Consider the following 12621-nt stretch of genomic DNA (forward strand, 5'->3'; position numbering starts at 1 on the left):
GTTGGGCTCTGCTCGTGGGTAACAAGTGGTAAAACGAGAGAACATGGTTTTAAGCTGTGCCAGAGGACCTTTAGGTTGGCTATTTGGAGGAATTTCTTCACGGGAAGGATTGTTAGACATTGGAACAGGCTGCCCAGAGAGGCGGTGGTGTCACCATCCCCGGGGGCGCTTGAAGAAAGCCTGGATGTAGCACTCAGTGCCATGGTCTGGTTAACAAGGTGGTGATCGATCACAGGTTGGACTCTATGATCTCAGAGGGCTTTTCCAGCCCAGTCCCTTCAGTAATTCTGTGATTACCTGGAGCGGTTACAGAAGCACTGCGAGCACCCTCAGCACTCTTCGGCGAGCAGCGGGAGGAGGTTGGTAACAACGCGCTGTTGGGAATCCGGTGCGGGGTAAACATACAACTAAAACTGAGCTTGACTAGTTTTGTAGCGCTGGGGCGTTTTTAACAACACCCGTGGAGCCCCCGGTCTCTGGAGCAACTTCCCGGCTCCCCTCAGCGCTGGGCCCTGTTCCGGCGCCGCCCGGCAGAGGGCGCCGCGCGCGCCGCTCCCGCGCGGGGCCGGGCGGGGGCCGGGCCGCGCCTCCTCCATCTTCGCTCCGCCCGCGGCCCCTCCGCGCCGCGGGGCCGAGCGGGGACCGCGCGCCCGTCCCGCCCCGCTCGCCCGCGGCGCCGGCTCCGCAGACCTCCCGCCGCAGCGCGCCGCGCCGGGCTCCATGCCGCGCTCTGGGATGCCAGGAGGTGCGGCCGCCCCGCTGCCGGGGGAGAGGGTGGGTCCGGGGGCTCGGCTCCGCGGGCGGGGGTGCGTGGATGGACGGACGGACGGACGGACCCGCCGGGTCGCGCCGCGCCGCGCGGGAGAAGTTGCCGCGGGTTTGGGAGCGCTCCGGCCGGGATTCCCGTCTCGCTGCTGGTGGCATCTCCCGCGCTGGTCCGGCTGCTCCGAGCGCCCCGGCTGTGGGAGCAGCGGGCAGGGCGCGGAGCCGGCACCCCGTGAGACCGGGGAAGTTGGGATAGGCACGGGCAGCGCCGGCCCCGGGCACCGCGGGGCTCGGTGCGGGCACCGCCGCAACTCCGCCGCGCCGAGCAGCGCGGAAAGTAGCGCGGCTGCCGCGGGCAGCGCGATCGCGGCTGCCTCCGGGCTCTCTGTGTCGCAGGTTGGCTTCCAAACCCCGACTTTTTCACCTGCCCACACACCCCCAGTCGCAGCATCGCAATGTGTTTGGGTTGTCTTTTCCCCTCCGTCGGTTCTTCAATCAGTGTTTTTAAACAAGGCACGCTTATACGCTCCTTCATTAACCATTCATTACTTTGATCGTTCGTTCTTAATTTGTGCTCGTCCTTGTATTTATTTTGCGTATTATTATTTATTCAAGGTCAAACCGTATAGAGTTGGGACTTTATTTATGTGAAGATATGATGAGGAGTCTGTAATGCTGTTCCTTTCCTCCTCCTCCTCTCCCTCCCACTCCTGTGCCTGCCTGAGCGTTTCTGTAGAAGGCTTTTAAAAGAATAGATGAGGGTCATAAAAAAGTACTTGCTGACCACTGCCTCCAGTTTTTTTTGTATAATTGAAATAGATTGGTGAATTCCTCTAATGAAAACAGAGAGCCAACTTAAAGAATTGATTGCCTGAGGATGTAATTTTTGGAACAAGTTGTAGAGGAAATGTCTGTTGTGTGTGCAGGTGAGTGGCGTAATCTACCTGTTAGAACTGGGTACCACTGAAAGTACCTGTGAGAGGATGTGATGGCAGAGAGCTGCTGTTTGTGCCTTGTGTCGCTCAGGTGCCTTGTATGGCTGCTCAGCTTGCTTGGTGAAATCGTCAAACTTTAAGGAAACTGAAAGAAGTAGTGAGCTCTGAAAAGATTCCAGTGGAGTTTAGGTAATGGCATGTCAGAGGTGAGAGAGATGGCGTTAAAGTGAGGTGCTGGAGTCCGGGGATGCTTCTCAAGGAAGGCAGATAGGGCTGGGTCGGGATGTGTGAGGTGTGCGGGCTCCGCTGGTTCTCGGCTGGTCCAGGGGGCTGAGACCAGCTCAGAATGCACAACTTTGTTTCTTTGCGGGGGCAGGCTCGAGGTGTTAAGTGCTGAATTTCCCTGAGGACACAAGCAGGGGGATGCTGTGCCTGCCTGTACCTTACATAGTGCCGAGCTGGTTTTAGAGCATTGTGCAAGTTGCTGCTTTTACTGCTGCGAACATCAGCAAGGAGAGCATGACCCTGCTGTGAGTTGTGGCAGTTTTGCTGCTTGCTTTGGTGGGACCGCATAAAGTTTCCATTGTTAATTATTACAAAAATTATCGAGACCCTGTTCTCAGCAGTCTTTTCTGCAGCACAAGGAAAGAGCAGGAGATTGTACACTCTGCTTTTTTGTCTTGGTTCTCTGAGGGGAAGCTGCATCTGTCTAGTCGTCTTCCTTCATGAAAACAGAGGATTCTTTTTTTTAGATCACAGCATTGAAAAGCATTTTCTGAAGAATCAGAAGTAAACATCATTCATTAGTAAACTTCCTCTTCTGCTTTGCCTCGATGGTGTTTCAAAGATCCCATTTCACTCTGGTAATGGAAGACCAAAAGAGCTGTTAAGCTCCATCTGTATGCATTAGGGTAGGTGGTTGATTTGTACCCTGGGGCCATATTATCTGCTATTTCATTACTTCTGGATCAGTAATGATATTCAGGAAAACGGTGTTTGTAGTGGCTGCTTTCTAGGGATGCCTGCTCACTAGAAAGCCTCGCCGATAAGATCGCGCCGCGTGTTTGCTGACGTGCTGCGCTGGCAGAGGCGCCCGGGCTCTGCCTTCAGTGGCACACAACTTCTGGGCTTTCTGAGAGAAATGGGGATTCCCAGGGTCTCTTTGCTCCTTAATAGAATTTTTTTGTTTTTGCCTAACCAGTATTTGGTGGCTTACATGCCCTGAGATGAGCTGAGCTCTTGTGCGTGTTTAGGCGCTTTCTCCTTTAGTGTTTGGGCACGTCAGCAACTACCCCAGTGGCTGGGAGCAGAGGAGAGAACATCAGGAGCCTGAGCTGGGCAGGAGAAATATCCCAGATGCTGCAGGTACCCTGTGCCAAGCTCAGTGCTGAACAATAGCACAAAGGTAGCCATGTAAGAGTGGTTCTGGGCAGTGGAAAACCCAGGTGGTGATTGTACTTGGAAAGCTTTTGCCTGCCTGTTGGTAGGTGAGCAGGGGGGTTGTGGTGGAAGATGTGCTGTGATGTGAGTGGTTTCATCCAGGTGTCCAAGGCAACTAAGCTTGTCTGGCTTTGTAGGCTGTAAGCAAAGAGTGGGATAAGAAAATACCGAAAAATAAATTACCCTGAGTTGACAGTGCTTCACTGACACCACAAGTACCTGTGTCTGCTGTGCTTCCCTGCCCTGCACTGCTGCTGGCATCCCTGTGCCTTAACTGGAGTGGGCTATGAAAGCTGAGCAACAGGGATGCTGTTTCAGATTAAAGAGGTGATGGAAATGCCCCCAGGCTGTTGTTCAGGGAGGTAAGTTTTTATTCCCCATTAGAGGTTTATGCTGGGCTTTAAAGGGTTGTGCTCACTGCTGTGGATGGGGGAAAACAGAGACCTGTCTGCTTGAGCCACCTGATACAGAGCAGCTTTGGGGAACTTCTCCAGGCGTTTTGTAGGCGAGGGAAACTGACCCGATGGACTGGCTCAAAGTGCATTCAAAAACTGTGTCTGGCTTGTCAGTTCTCAGGAACTTTATTGAATTTCGGGGGGCTTGTTCCAGTATGGTGAGACAAAAGCATTGTTTTCACAAGACAGAGCTGCTCTGTGGTTTGTTAAGGTAATAGAAAATGAAAATTTGTCTGGTTCTGGCAGCAGTTCACAGGCTCTGGTGCGGCCGAGGATGGGGAGTGCTGCTGGGGCTGCCGAGGGGTGAGAGCTTGTGTGTTTTCCCTCTAAACCAGAGAAGCTGAGAAGCTGTGGATGGGCTGTCATGCCTTGTTATAAGTGAGTTTTATGATACAATGGCATCAGACTTCATGGCCAAGCTCTGTGCAGTTATGGTGTGTTTCTCTGTGTGTTCTAAGTCCTCCCACACTGTTGAGTTTTTGCCCACACATCATCGCTTCAGTTCTTTACCTGAACTTTGAGAATATTGATTTTTTTTTTTTTTTAACTGAGATTGCGTTCCAGCTTTTCTGTTATTTGCCCCAGTATCATGTAATGGAAAGAAGGTGTGAAGGTGGGGTGTGAAATGGGGATGTGATTGCCAGGGGACACCAGGATGGAGCTGAGGGATGCTGAACTCTGCTGGGCTCTTTATGGAAGCTGGGCATCCCATCTCATCCAAAGCTGCCTCTAGGGTGATGAAGTGAGTGCTGTGGGAGGAGAAACAGATAAAGCACCACAGGCAAAAGAAGTACACTGTTTATTTGAAGAAAAAAAGAAAACCCAGGAGTTTGTGCCAGAGGATGAGAGCCGTGTGGGTCACTTAGAGCCAGGAGCTCTGCAGGGAAGGCAGGTTTCTCTGCTTGCTCTGTGCGGCTGCAGAGACCCAGCCTCTGAGTCACTGCTGACCTGTCCTACCTCACTCCTGTGTCTAAGCACAAGTGCCCACTGTCTGCAGTCTGGTTTGGAACAAGAGAGCAGAAAAACACTGTGCTTTGGACTGGCAAGCTTATCAAGAACATGCTGGTAATGCTCTTTCTGCTTTGAATGCTTCCTTATTGAGTCATCTTCAGACATTCTTTTGTACTTCTGCTGTACTTAGTTAAAACACTTGAGTATTAAGGACATGCTGCATCATTTTTGTTGGGAATGCTTTTAGTTGTGCTTCTTTTCCATTGTGGTTTTTATTTGTTAAGCTTTTGTTCTGATTGAAAGAAAATCTTCTGCAAATTTTTTTTATGGAAAAGCATCTTAGTTTTTCTTTTCAGTCCCATCTCACTAATTCTGATATTTGTGTCTTAAAATAAGGTAACTACTTTAAAAGGGGATTGTTTTTATTTTTTCTACACTGCCTGCACTGACAGAACAGGCAGCTGTTTTGAGAAAGTGCATGGAATGGGTAAGGAAAGAGGCTCAAGGGCCACCAAAAAGTGAACAAAAAGCTGTATTGGTGATGCAGGACCAGAATGTGTGTGTGATGTGTGGTGTCCATGTGTGTTCCAGGCAGGTGGGGAAGGAATCCCACACAAGATGAGCTGCTGGCTGACCCCTGTGGTGGCTCCCTTGGTTGATAAAGGCAGAATGTGCAAACCCATTTACAGTGCAATGAGGCATCTCATTGTAACCTGAAAAGATAGAAGCAGGAGAGAGGGAAAAGGGTTTTACAGGTGAAATGAAGATTTAAAGGTACTTAAAAACTAGGAGAAAATGGAGAAATAGTCACTTTCCTGACTCAGTTGCTTAAACAGAAAATGTTTGTGCAGGAAAGGGCTATTCTCCTAGGGAATAGTGGATATTTTTGAAAGGTTGAATGTAGGATAACTCAATGTGGCAAACTTTTGATCCCAGCCTTGTTAGGGACAAGGAGGGATTCCTTATGTGTCTTGAGGCTGCCAGGAATGGACAGAAAGACACAATGTGCCATTTGGCTCTGTCAGACTGGCATAGCCTTCCAAAAGAAAGATAAATGAAACAATCTTTTCTCTTGTTAGATATAATTGTGGCTGTTTCTGATCCATCTCCCACAATAACCTGTAATTCACGTTGGCATTGTTTCAGCACATGGTGACAGCAGTGGGGAATTCTGTCTGCTGTGTGTTCAACAGGGATTTCTGGAGAGGATCAGTTGCCACAGCACATTGTAGGATATATAAGTGTGTGTGTATATATATATAGATGTATAAATGTAATTTTTTTGTCCATGTATGACAGGACAGTGATACTGAGTCTTTAGATAGATGTTTTTATCTTTGCTTAAGTATGTGTTTTAACTGAAATGCTGGGTTTTCATTGCAAAATTGATGTCAGCAGATAGCAGAGAACAGAGCAGAGAGCCTGAGGGCACTGCAGTGTGGGGGAAATGACTCCTGGGCATTAACATATGCCTTTTGAAACACTTCTGAGAGCTGTAGGCTGCAAATATTTATGGTTCTGTAATTGATTTCAGGTATCTGTAGTAAATAGGATATACACCTTTGGTAAAGGAGGAAGCAGCAGTCTCTGTGATTGCCATTTTCTCCAGCAATGGTGCAGTTTATGGAGCATCAATTTTTAGTGAGTGGTATTTATTCAGGAAAGAAAACTTAGGTGGTGGGAGGCTTGACAGTCATGGCAAACTTTATTTTACAAAGCCCATCCTAACAGAAACATGCAATAGGATTTCTTCTTGTGCTGCCTTTTTTTTTTTTTTAAATCTGTGTGTGTTTTGTTTTCCTATTAAAAAATATCTATGTTTTGAAATAGTCAAAAAGATCACCTGTCCTGTGTAGGAATATATATTGAATTAAATGACAGTTAATAAAGCAGAGAATACATCAGCTGTAATGGATGGAGGAGCAGCCTGAGGATGTGGCACAATCAGGGTGAGCACAATCCCACTGTTAATGAACGGGATTAAAACTGGCATTTATGGGTGAGGGATGGAGTCTGTTCTGTGCCTGGCTTTTTGTCTCCAGGGGCTTGGAACAGAGCTCTCTCCCAGAGCCTTTCTGAAGCTCAGCACACATGATTTGTGTTCTCCCAGAGAGTAATTTGTCAGGAGATGAACAGCAATATGCTCAGTGTTTGCTGCAATAGGAAAGACAAGTCCAGCTAAAGACTTATTTCTTGGAGTAAAGTAATTTTTAAACTTTCCATCATAAAAAAAAGTCATAAATACCCCTGCCTGGCCTAGATTTTTTTCCATCTCAAATACTTGGTGGCAAATTCAGGTGTGCAGGAAATGAAGCAGCCCAGAGCTTCCAGCTGGGGAGGACACAAGGTTGGTCCCATGGCTCATGAGAGGTCACTGTCTCAGAAGTCAGATGATTTGGGAACTTGGAAAATTTGTCTAGACTTTGTGGTGTATTTTTAAGTAAAACTTTGATGCAAAATGGAAATTGAAACAAAATAAGCAAAAGGTTAATTTTCCCTGAAACAAAGCCATAATTTTTCTGTAATAAAACTTGGCTGACTAAATGAAAGCTTTACTGTTGATTTCTAGCAGAGGCAAAACCAAAATAAGCATTTTATTCTAGTTCAGTTTTTTTCTTTTAGGAAGGGAGGTGTGAGGTGTGTTGCACTTTTTTTCCTTTTTTCTAATTTTTTTTTCATTAACAGATATGCCAAATCACGTCCAGCTCTCTGATCACTGAGGATTTCTGTCTTCCTGTTGCTTCTTTGGGGCAGAGCTGGGAATAATTCTTCTTCAGTACCTGTGTAAATTAGGTTTTATGCCCAGGTTGGATGGGGCTCTGAGCAACCTGATCAAGGGGAAGGGCTCCCTGCCCATGTCAGGGGGTTGGAGTGGGATCATCTTAAGGTCCCTTCCAACCCAAACCATTCCATGTTTCTGTGATTCTATTGAAATTTGGTACTGGGACCAGGGAAAAGGGATGTGTGAGTGACAACCAAGAGAAGATGGCAGCTTGGAGTGGAGCTGTGATGTGATGGGAAGGAGATTTGGGGAGTGCCAGTGGGAACAAGAGAGGCAGGCAAGTGAGCTGGTGTTCAGGAATGGATTTGGGCTGTAAATGTGTTCAGAAAGCAAGGGGCCTGAAGCCTCTGATTGGCAGGGAGGGAAGAAAAGACATGAAAAGGAGACATGATGCAACTTCGATTTTAGTTATCTGCAGCAAAAAAAGGATGTTTTGTGCCACTTTGACTGTGAAGGAAATAGGAGCCAGAAAGGAGAGGTTTAATGAGCAACAGGATGGAGACAGACATGATGGAGGCTTGTCAGGGTTTGTTTTTTCCCTTAAAATCTGTAAAACCCTATTCCCATCCTTCAAAAAGCCTCTATATATTTAGGAACATCAATGGTAATATATCATGTCAAATTCGTTTGTTATATCTGCTTCTATCATGTCTAATTTTGGCAGGAATTATAACACTAATTACATTTACTGTCAAGCTGATTGCCCCTTCCCTGTGCAGCTCTAGCTGAGCCTGTCTTGCTCTCTGTTTGAATAGGTATAACTTTTTTCCCCTGGCTATTTGGAAGAGTCTTGGCTGTGGAATACCCTTTCTCTGGGTCTAGAGAAATATCAGCTTGTCAGTCTTCCAGATGAGCTGTAACGACTTTCTTATCAGGGGAGGTTGAAAGCAGAAAGGTATTGATGGACTAGTGTTATCAGATTTCCTTTTTTTTTTTTTTATTTAATTTGAGAGAGGGATTGGAATGGACAGGATATATATATATATATATCTATATATATATATTTCTTTTGGAATATGTGTATGAGGTATTTGCCACCTTGTAAAAGACCACCATGTGTTAATTACTCTAATTACTCTTTGAAAACAAAATGCAAGATGCTTTGTGGGGCAGTTTTGAACATGACATGTTCTTGGTTTTTCAGGGCATCAAATCAGCCTCTGTGTTTGACTACTTAAAATACAGATTAGATGACAGTGAGTAGTAGATACATTATTTTGATTCTGGGATGCTCTTTATGAATATTTCTGAAAGAAGCAACAGGGCAGCTGAGTAAGAAGCTGTGGGGAAAAAATGTGAGGCAGGAATGTTGAGTGGGGAGTGATGTGAGAAGGAATAAAGAAAATGGAACTTGGCACTGTGGCTTCACTGAAAATAATCATAGCAATAGGCATCCTCCTGCAGAAGATGATGAGGGGGGATGCAGCATGGGATGCAGAACTTCTATGGAAGCATTTTCAAAGTGTTTTGCCAAAATACCTCTGGAAGGCAGAACGTGAACTGCAGTAGTTTGGAAGGACAGAGTTTGGGAAGCATCTGATCTTGCAGAGGAGCACATTTGGAAGTGAAAAATTTGGAAATTACTTTTCCAAAATGAGCTCCAGTTTGAGGTTAGGATTAATGCCTGTCTGTCTTTAGGAAGATACAAATAGTTACTATTTTCTGCTAAAGTTGAAAAGAAAAATCCGAATAACACTACTGGGACAGAGTTAAAGGTCAGAAACTCTGAGTAGCAGCATTAATTGCTCCCTTTAAAGGATATAAAGGATCAGAGTCTTTCAGGGCTTGCCTAAGGAGGAGAGCAATATTAATGTCAGTAAAGGATGATGCAGCAAGACTCAAAAAGGGGAGGGAGGGAGGTTTTTTCATTTGTTACTCCAAAATAAGATGAACCTACAATTTACTTGGGTGTAACTTCTGAAGTATTGCAGTGTTGCTTCAGTTGTGTGTTGTGTTTAATACTTTTTATTCCATTGAGCAGCATCAAAGTGAAAGAAATATTACCAGCAGGATTAGATGTTGCAGTGCACACAGGATTGCCTTGGCCCATCCAGTGCAGTGAACTTATTTCTTTATTTTTTAAAGGTTTAAACTCTTTGTTGAGATTGTTATCACAGCCTTTCAGCAAATGATGCCACACTTGATTTCCCGCCTTTGTAATCTTCAGGTTTGACCCAGTCTTTGCAAGTTGTGCTCCATTCTCTTAGGTGGTGTTTTAGTGTTACTGACTAATTAAGAAATATGGGGTGCCTCAGAAAAAATGAATTATCTTATGCGTACTCCTACTGGTGCTGACCTCTTATCAATAGTTCAGGCTATGTGGGAAAAATGTAAATATTGAGGGAATCAGTGATATATGATAGAACTTGTTGTTGAAATGGATTATGCATTTTTAACATGGTGATAATTTTTAAGGAGCCCGGGTTTCTACAGGTGCCTGTGAGATTCTATATAATGATAATGAGGCTGTTTCTGCTTTCCTTCTCTCACTCATATATTCAGAAGATTACTTGGTTTTTCATGCAAGGAAGGGTTTGGAAATCAGAACTTCTCAGTGCTGAAGAAACAAATAAAAATCTTTGTTTTATCTACAGTTAGATTTGCAAAGGAGTCCTTGTTGTAAAAGCACTTGATGCTAAAAATGTTGTTGGGTTTTTCTGACTCGTTTTCTTTGCATCCCCTGCTACATCCTTTAGGAAAAACCCTCCTTTCTCTAGGGAATGAGGAGAGTTGAGGGGAAATTATCTTAATTTTCAAACAAGAATGCTTTTAAAGTATTTACATTTGTTTAACTTCATAGCCACGGGTGGCAGATTTCTTTTTCTTCTCTCGATTTCATTTATGCTTCTTGATGATCTGTTGAAAAAGATTCAGATTTGGCTTTTTCAGTTAAAATAAGAAAAAGTATTTGCTTGCTGACTATTTTTTGTTTAACTTCTAGGAGCTTGCCTTCACTGGGATAGATTTTAGATTTTGTAAGCAAATCCTGTTGGACTATGCAATGATGTGTTTGGATTAAGTTTCCTTCCTATTGCACATTCTAAAGGAAAATGCATTTTCTGTTAGTCTGGTAGATGGTTGTATAGGATAGATTTTGATTGCTTCTGAAACAGCAGAAGTCTCCTAGGCAATTCTATTAAATCCCAGGTAGTTCACAGGAGGGGAGGGAAAGGAGTTCACCTCCTCCCTTTTTCCTGAGGCTGGGCTCAGGTGAAATGTGTGTAACGATAAGAAACTTCTGATGCTGAGGATCTGGCCTGGAATGTGGTAAGTAAAACATAAGGTTGCATACAAAAGATGGTTAAAAAGTTGTATCCAATAGTTCCAACTCTTTGAATATACTTTGAGTACTTTAAATATACTTTTAGTATATTAGTACTTTGAATATACTTTTAGAGTTCTTGATTTTTGCATTTTTCTCTCTAGTTTTCTGAGTTCTCTAAAGATGGTGTGAGCTTGGCTGTTGGATCAAATAACAATGAAGAAGGGAAACAAGATTAAACTCAACTTTAAATACTTGAAGTATTTAATTATAGTAAGTGTATTAAAAAAAGTTCAGTTGATATTTGGCAGATCCAAGAGTTACATGCTTAGGATGGACAGTGCAGACATCAGGCAGGTGTTCAGGATCTGGTGTTCTCCCTGTAGACTGGATTTTTGTGCTAACAACGTTTGCAGTTATGCATTGTTGAAAATGCTTGCGTTTTCTGTGGATTCAAATCCCTGAAAACAAATGGTTGCAGGTTGAAATATTGGCAGCCTGGCAGGGTATTTAAGCTTGCACTGTAGATTACTGTTATATTTGTTTACTATCTGGGGATGCTGCTTGCAGAGCTAAAAACCCTCTGAGCTGATCATTATCAAGCTTGTAAAAGGAGTAGCAAAGGAGGAGTGTCAAATTCTGTCTGACATATGAATAAAGGATTTTGGAAGTGAACTTATCTAAAACCTCAAAAAATAATACAGTAACTAATGCCTGACCTTTTAATTAAAAGTTCACTACTTTTTTCTCAGGAGTTAGTTCTGTCAAGATACTTTTGCAGTGTAATGCTCTTGGTGGCAGAGCTTTTTGTATTCTCCTCGACGGATGAATGATTAATGATCTCACCACTGCCTTCTGGATCACCTTGTAAGAGGTCTCCTTCATCAATCTGGCAAGGGGATTGTATGGCAGTTTGCACCCTAATTACAGTCCCCAGCTGGGGATGTGCTGCTTAACAGATTACTTGCAGCAGAACTGGAGTCAGTGCAGATATGGATGGCCGTGGAGTTGTTTGATGCCGGGCTTCTAAAATTAGATTTCCTTCTGGAAAAAACCACCCACTTCATATAAGCAGTGCAGCAGATAAAAGCGTTTAGCTGGAATTAACTCTGTAACTTAAAGGTTTAATAATAACAGCGCTTCTGTGTTTCCCTGTTTTCATTGTTTCCCTTCCCTTCTCTTGCGGTCTGATAGACCAGGGCAGTATTGCAAGCCAGAAATTTTATTACTAGTGGAAACATTAAGGTATTCCACAGGGCAAAGCAAAAGTGATTCAAAAGGTGCTTTTACAGATAATAAGTTTTAGCGTTGAGCAGTTTACCCAGAAGGCAACAGATTATTTCTAGTGGTCTGTCGTTATTGTTGGCCTTTTTTTCTGGCTCATTTGTGGTGTAATGCTGCTGCTCAATTAAGATGTATTTCGGTGAGAACCATGAATGACAATGTCCACCAAGCATATTGCTAAGCATATACATCCCTGCCTGCTGCTCAGGCTGACAACTCTGAGTGTGTTGCTGAGAAACAGCTCATTTAAGGACTAAGGCAAGGAGGAAAACTTGCGCAGGATCCAGCCAAACACTAAAGCAAAGTGCCCATTTGGTGTTTGAAAATGGCAAGATTTTAGGCTTGGGAAGGATGTGATTGCCAAGTGATTTTCCAGGTACGTATCAGTGTTTTAGGAGTCAATATTGCCAAAACAGATAACATTGTGAATATCATGAAAATCTGGGAAAAAAATCTAAGTAGGTTTTTTTTTTTTTTTTTTTTTTTTTTAATGATAGGAATTTATTTTCATGGTCTCAGGTCTGGGCACTGGCAACTTCCCACTGGGTGATATGTATTGAAAGGATAAAGGCAGTGGAGAGGGGTACCAGTAGACTAAGAATGGAGGTGGAATATTAACTCTTTGTGCTTATATCCTGAAGAATATGAAGATTGAAGAGATTGATATTTGTGTTTAGGACAAACCTTCAGTAGTGCAGTGGCTGCTGTGAGGATATGGGAGTGAATGTTTGACATCATCTAACTTGA

The 12621-nt window shown here is 44.1% G+C and overlaps 1 protein-coding gene across 2 annotated transcripts in view; it reads left to right on the forward strand.

The window, feature by feature from the left end:
• Positions 1–657: 657 nt before the first annotated feature.
• The window catches only part of THSD7B (thrombospondin type 1 domain containing 7B), a 299304-nt gene continuing 287340 nt past the window's right edge, over positions 658–12621 (forward strand). The window contains exon 1 of one of the 2 annotated variants that reach the window (XM_054277755.1): positions 658–745. The gene's annotated coding sequence lies outside the window, so the exon portion shown is untranslated. Of the gene's footprint in view, positions 775–12621 lie in introns of both variants that reach the window. The other variant, XM_054277756.1, reaches the window with a different exon arrangement.

The sequence above is a fragment of the Melozone crissalis genome, unplaced genomic scaffold, assembly GCF_028551555.1.
Source record: "Melozone crissalis strain CALT ecotype California unplaced genomic scaffold, PUWL_Pcris_2 ptg000023l_1, whole genome shotgun sequence".
NCBI classification, from domain to species: domain Eukaryota; kingdom Metazoa; phylum Chordata; class Aves; order Passeriformes; family Passerellidae; genus Melozone; species Melozone crissalis.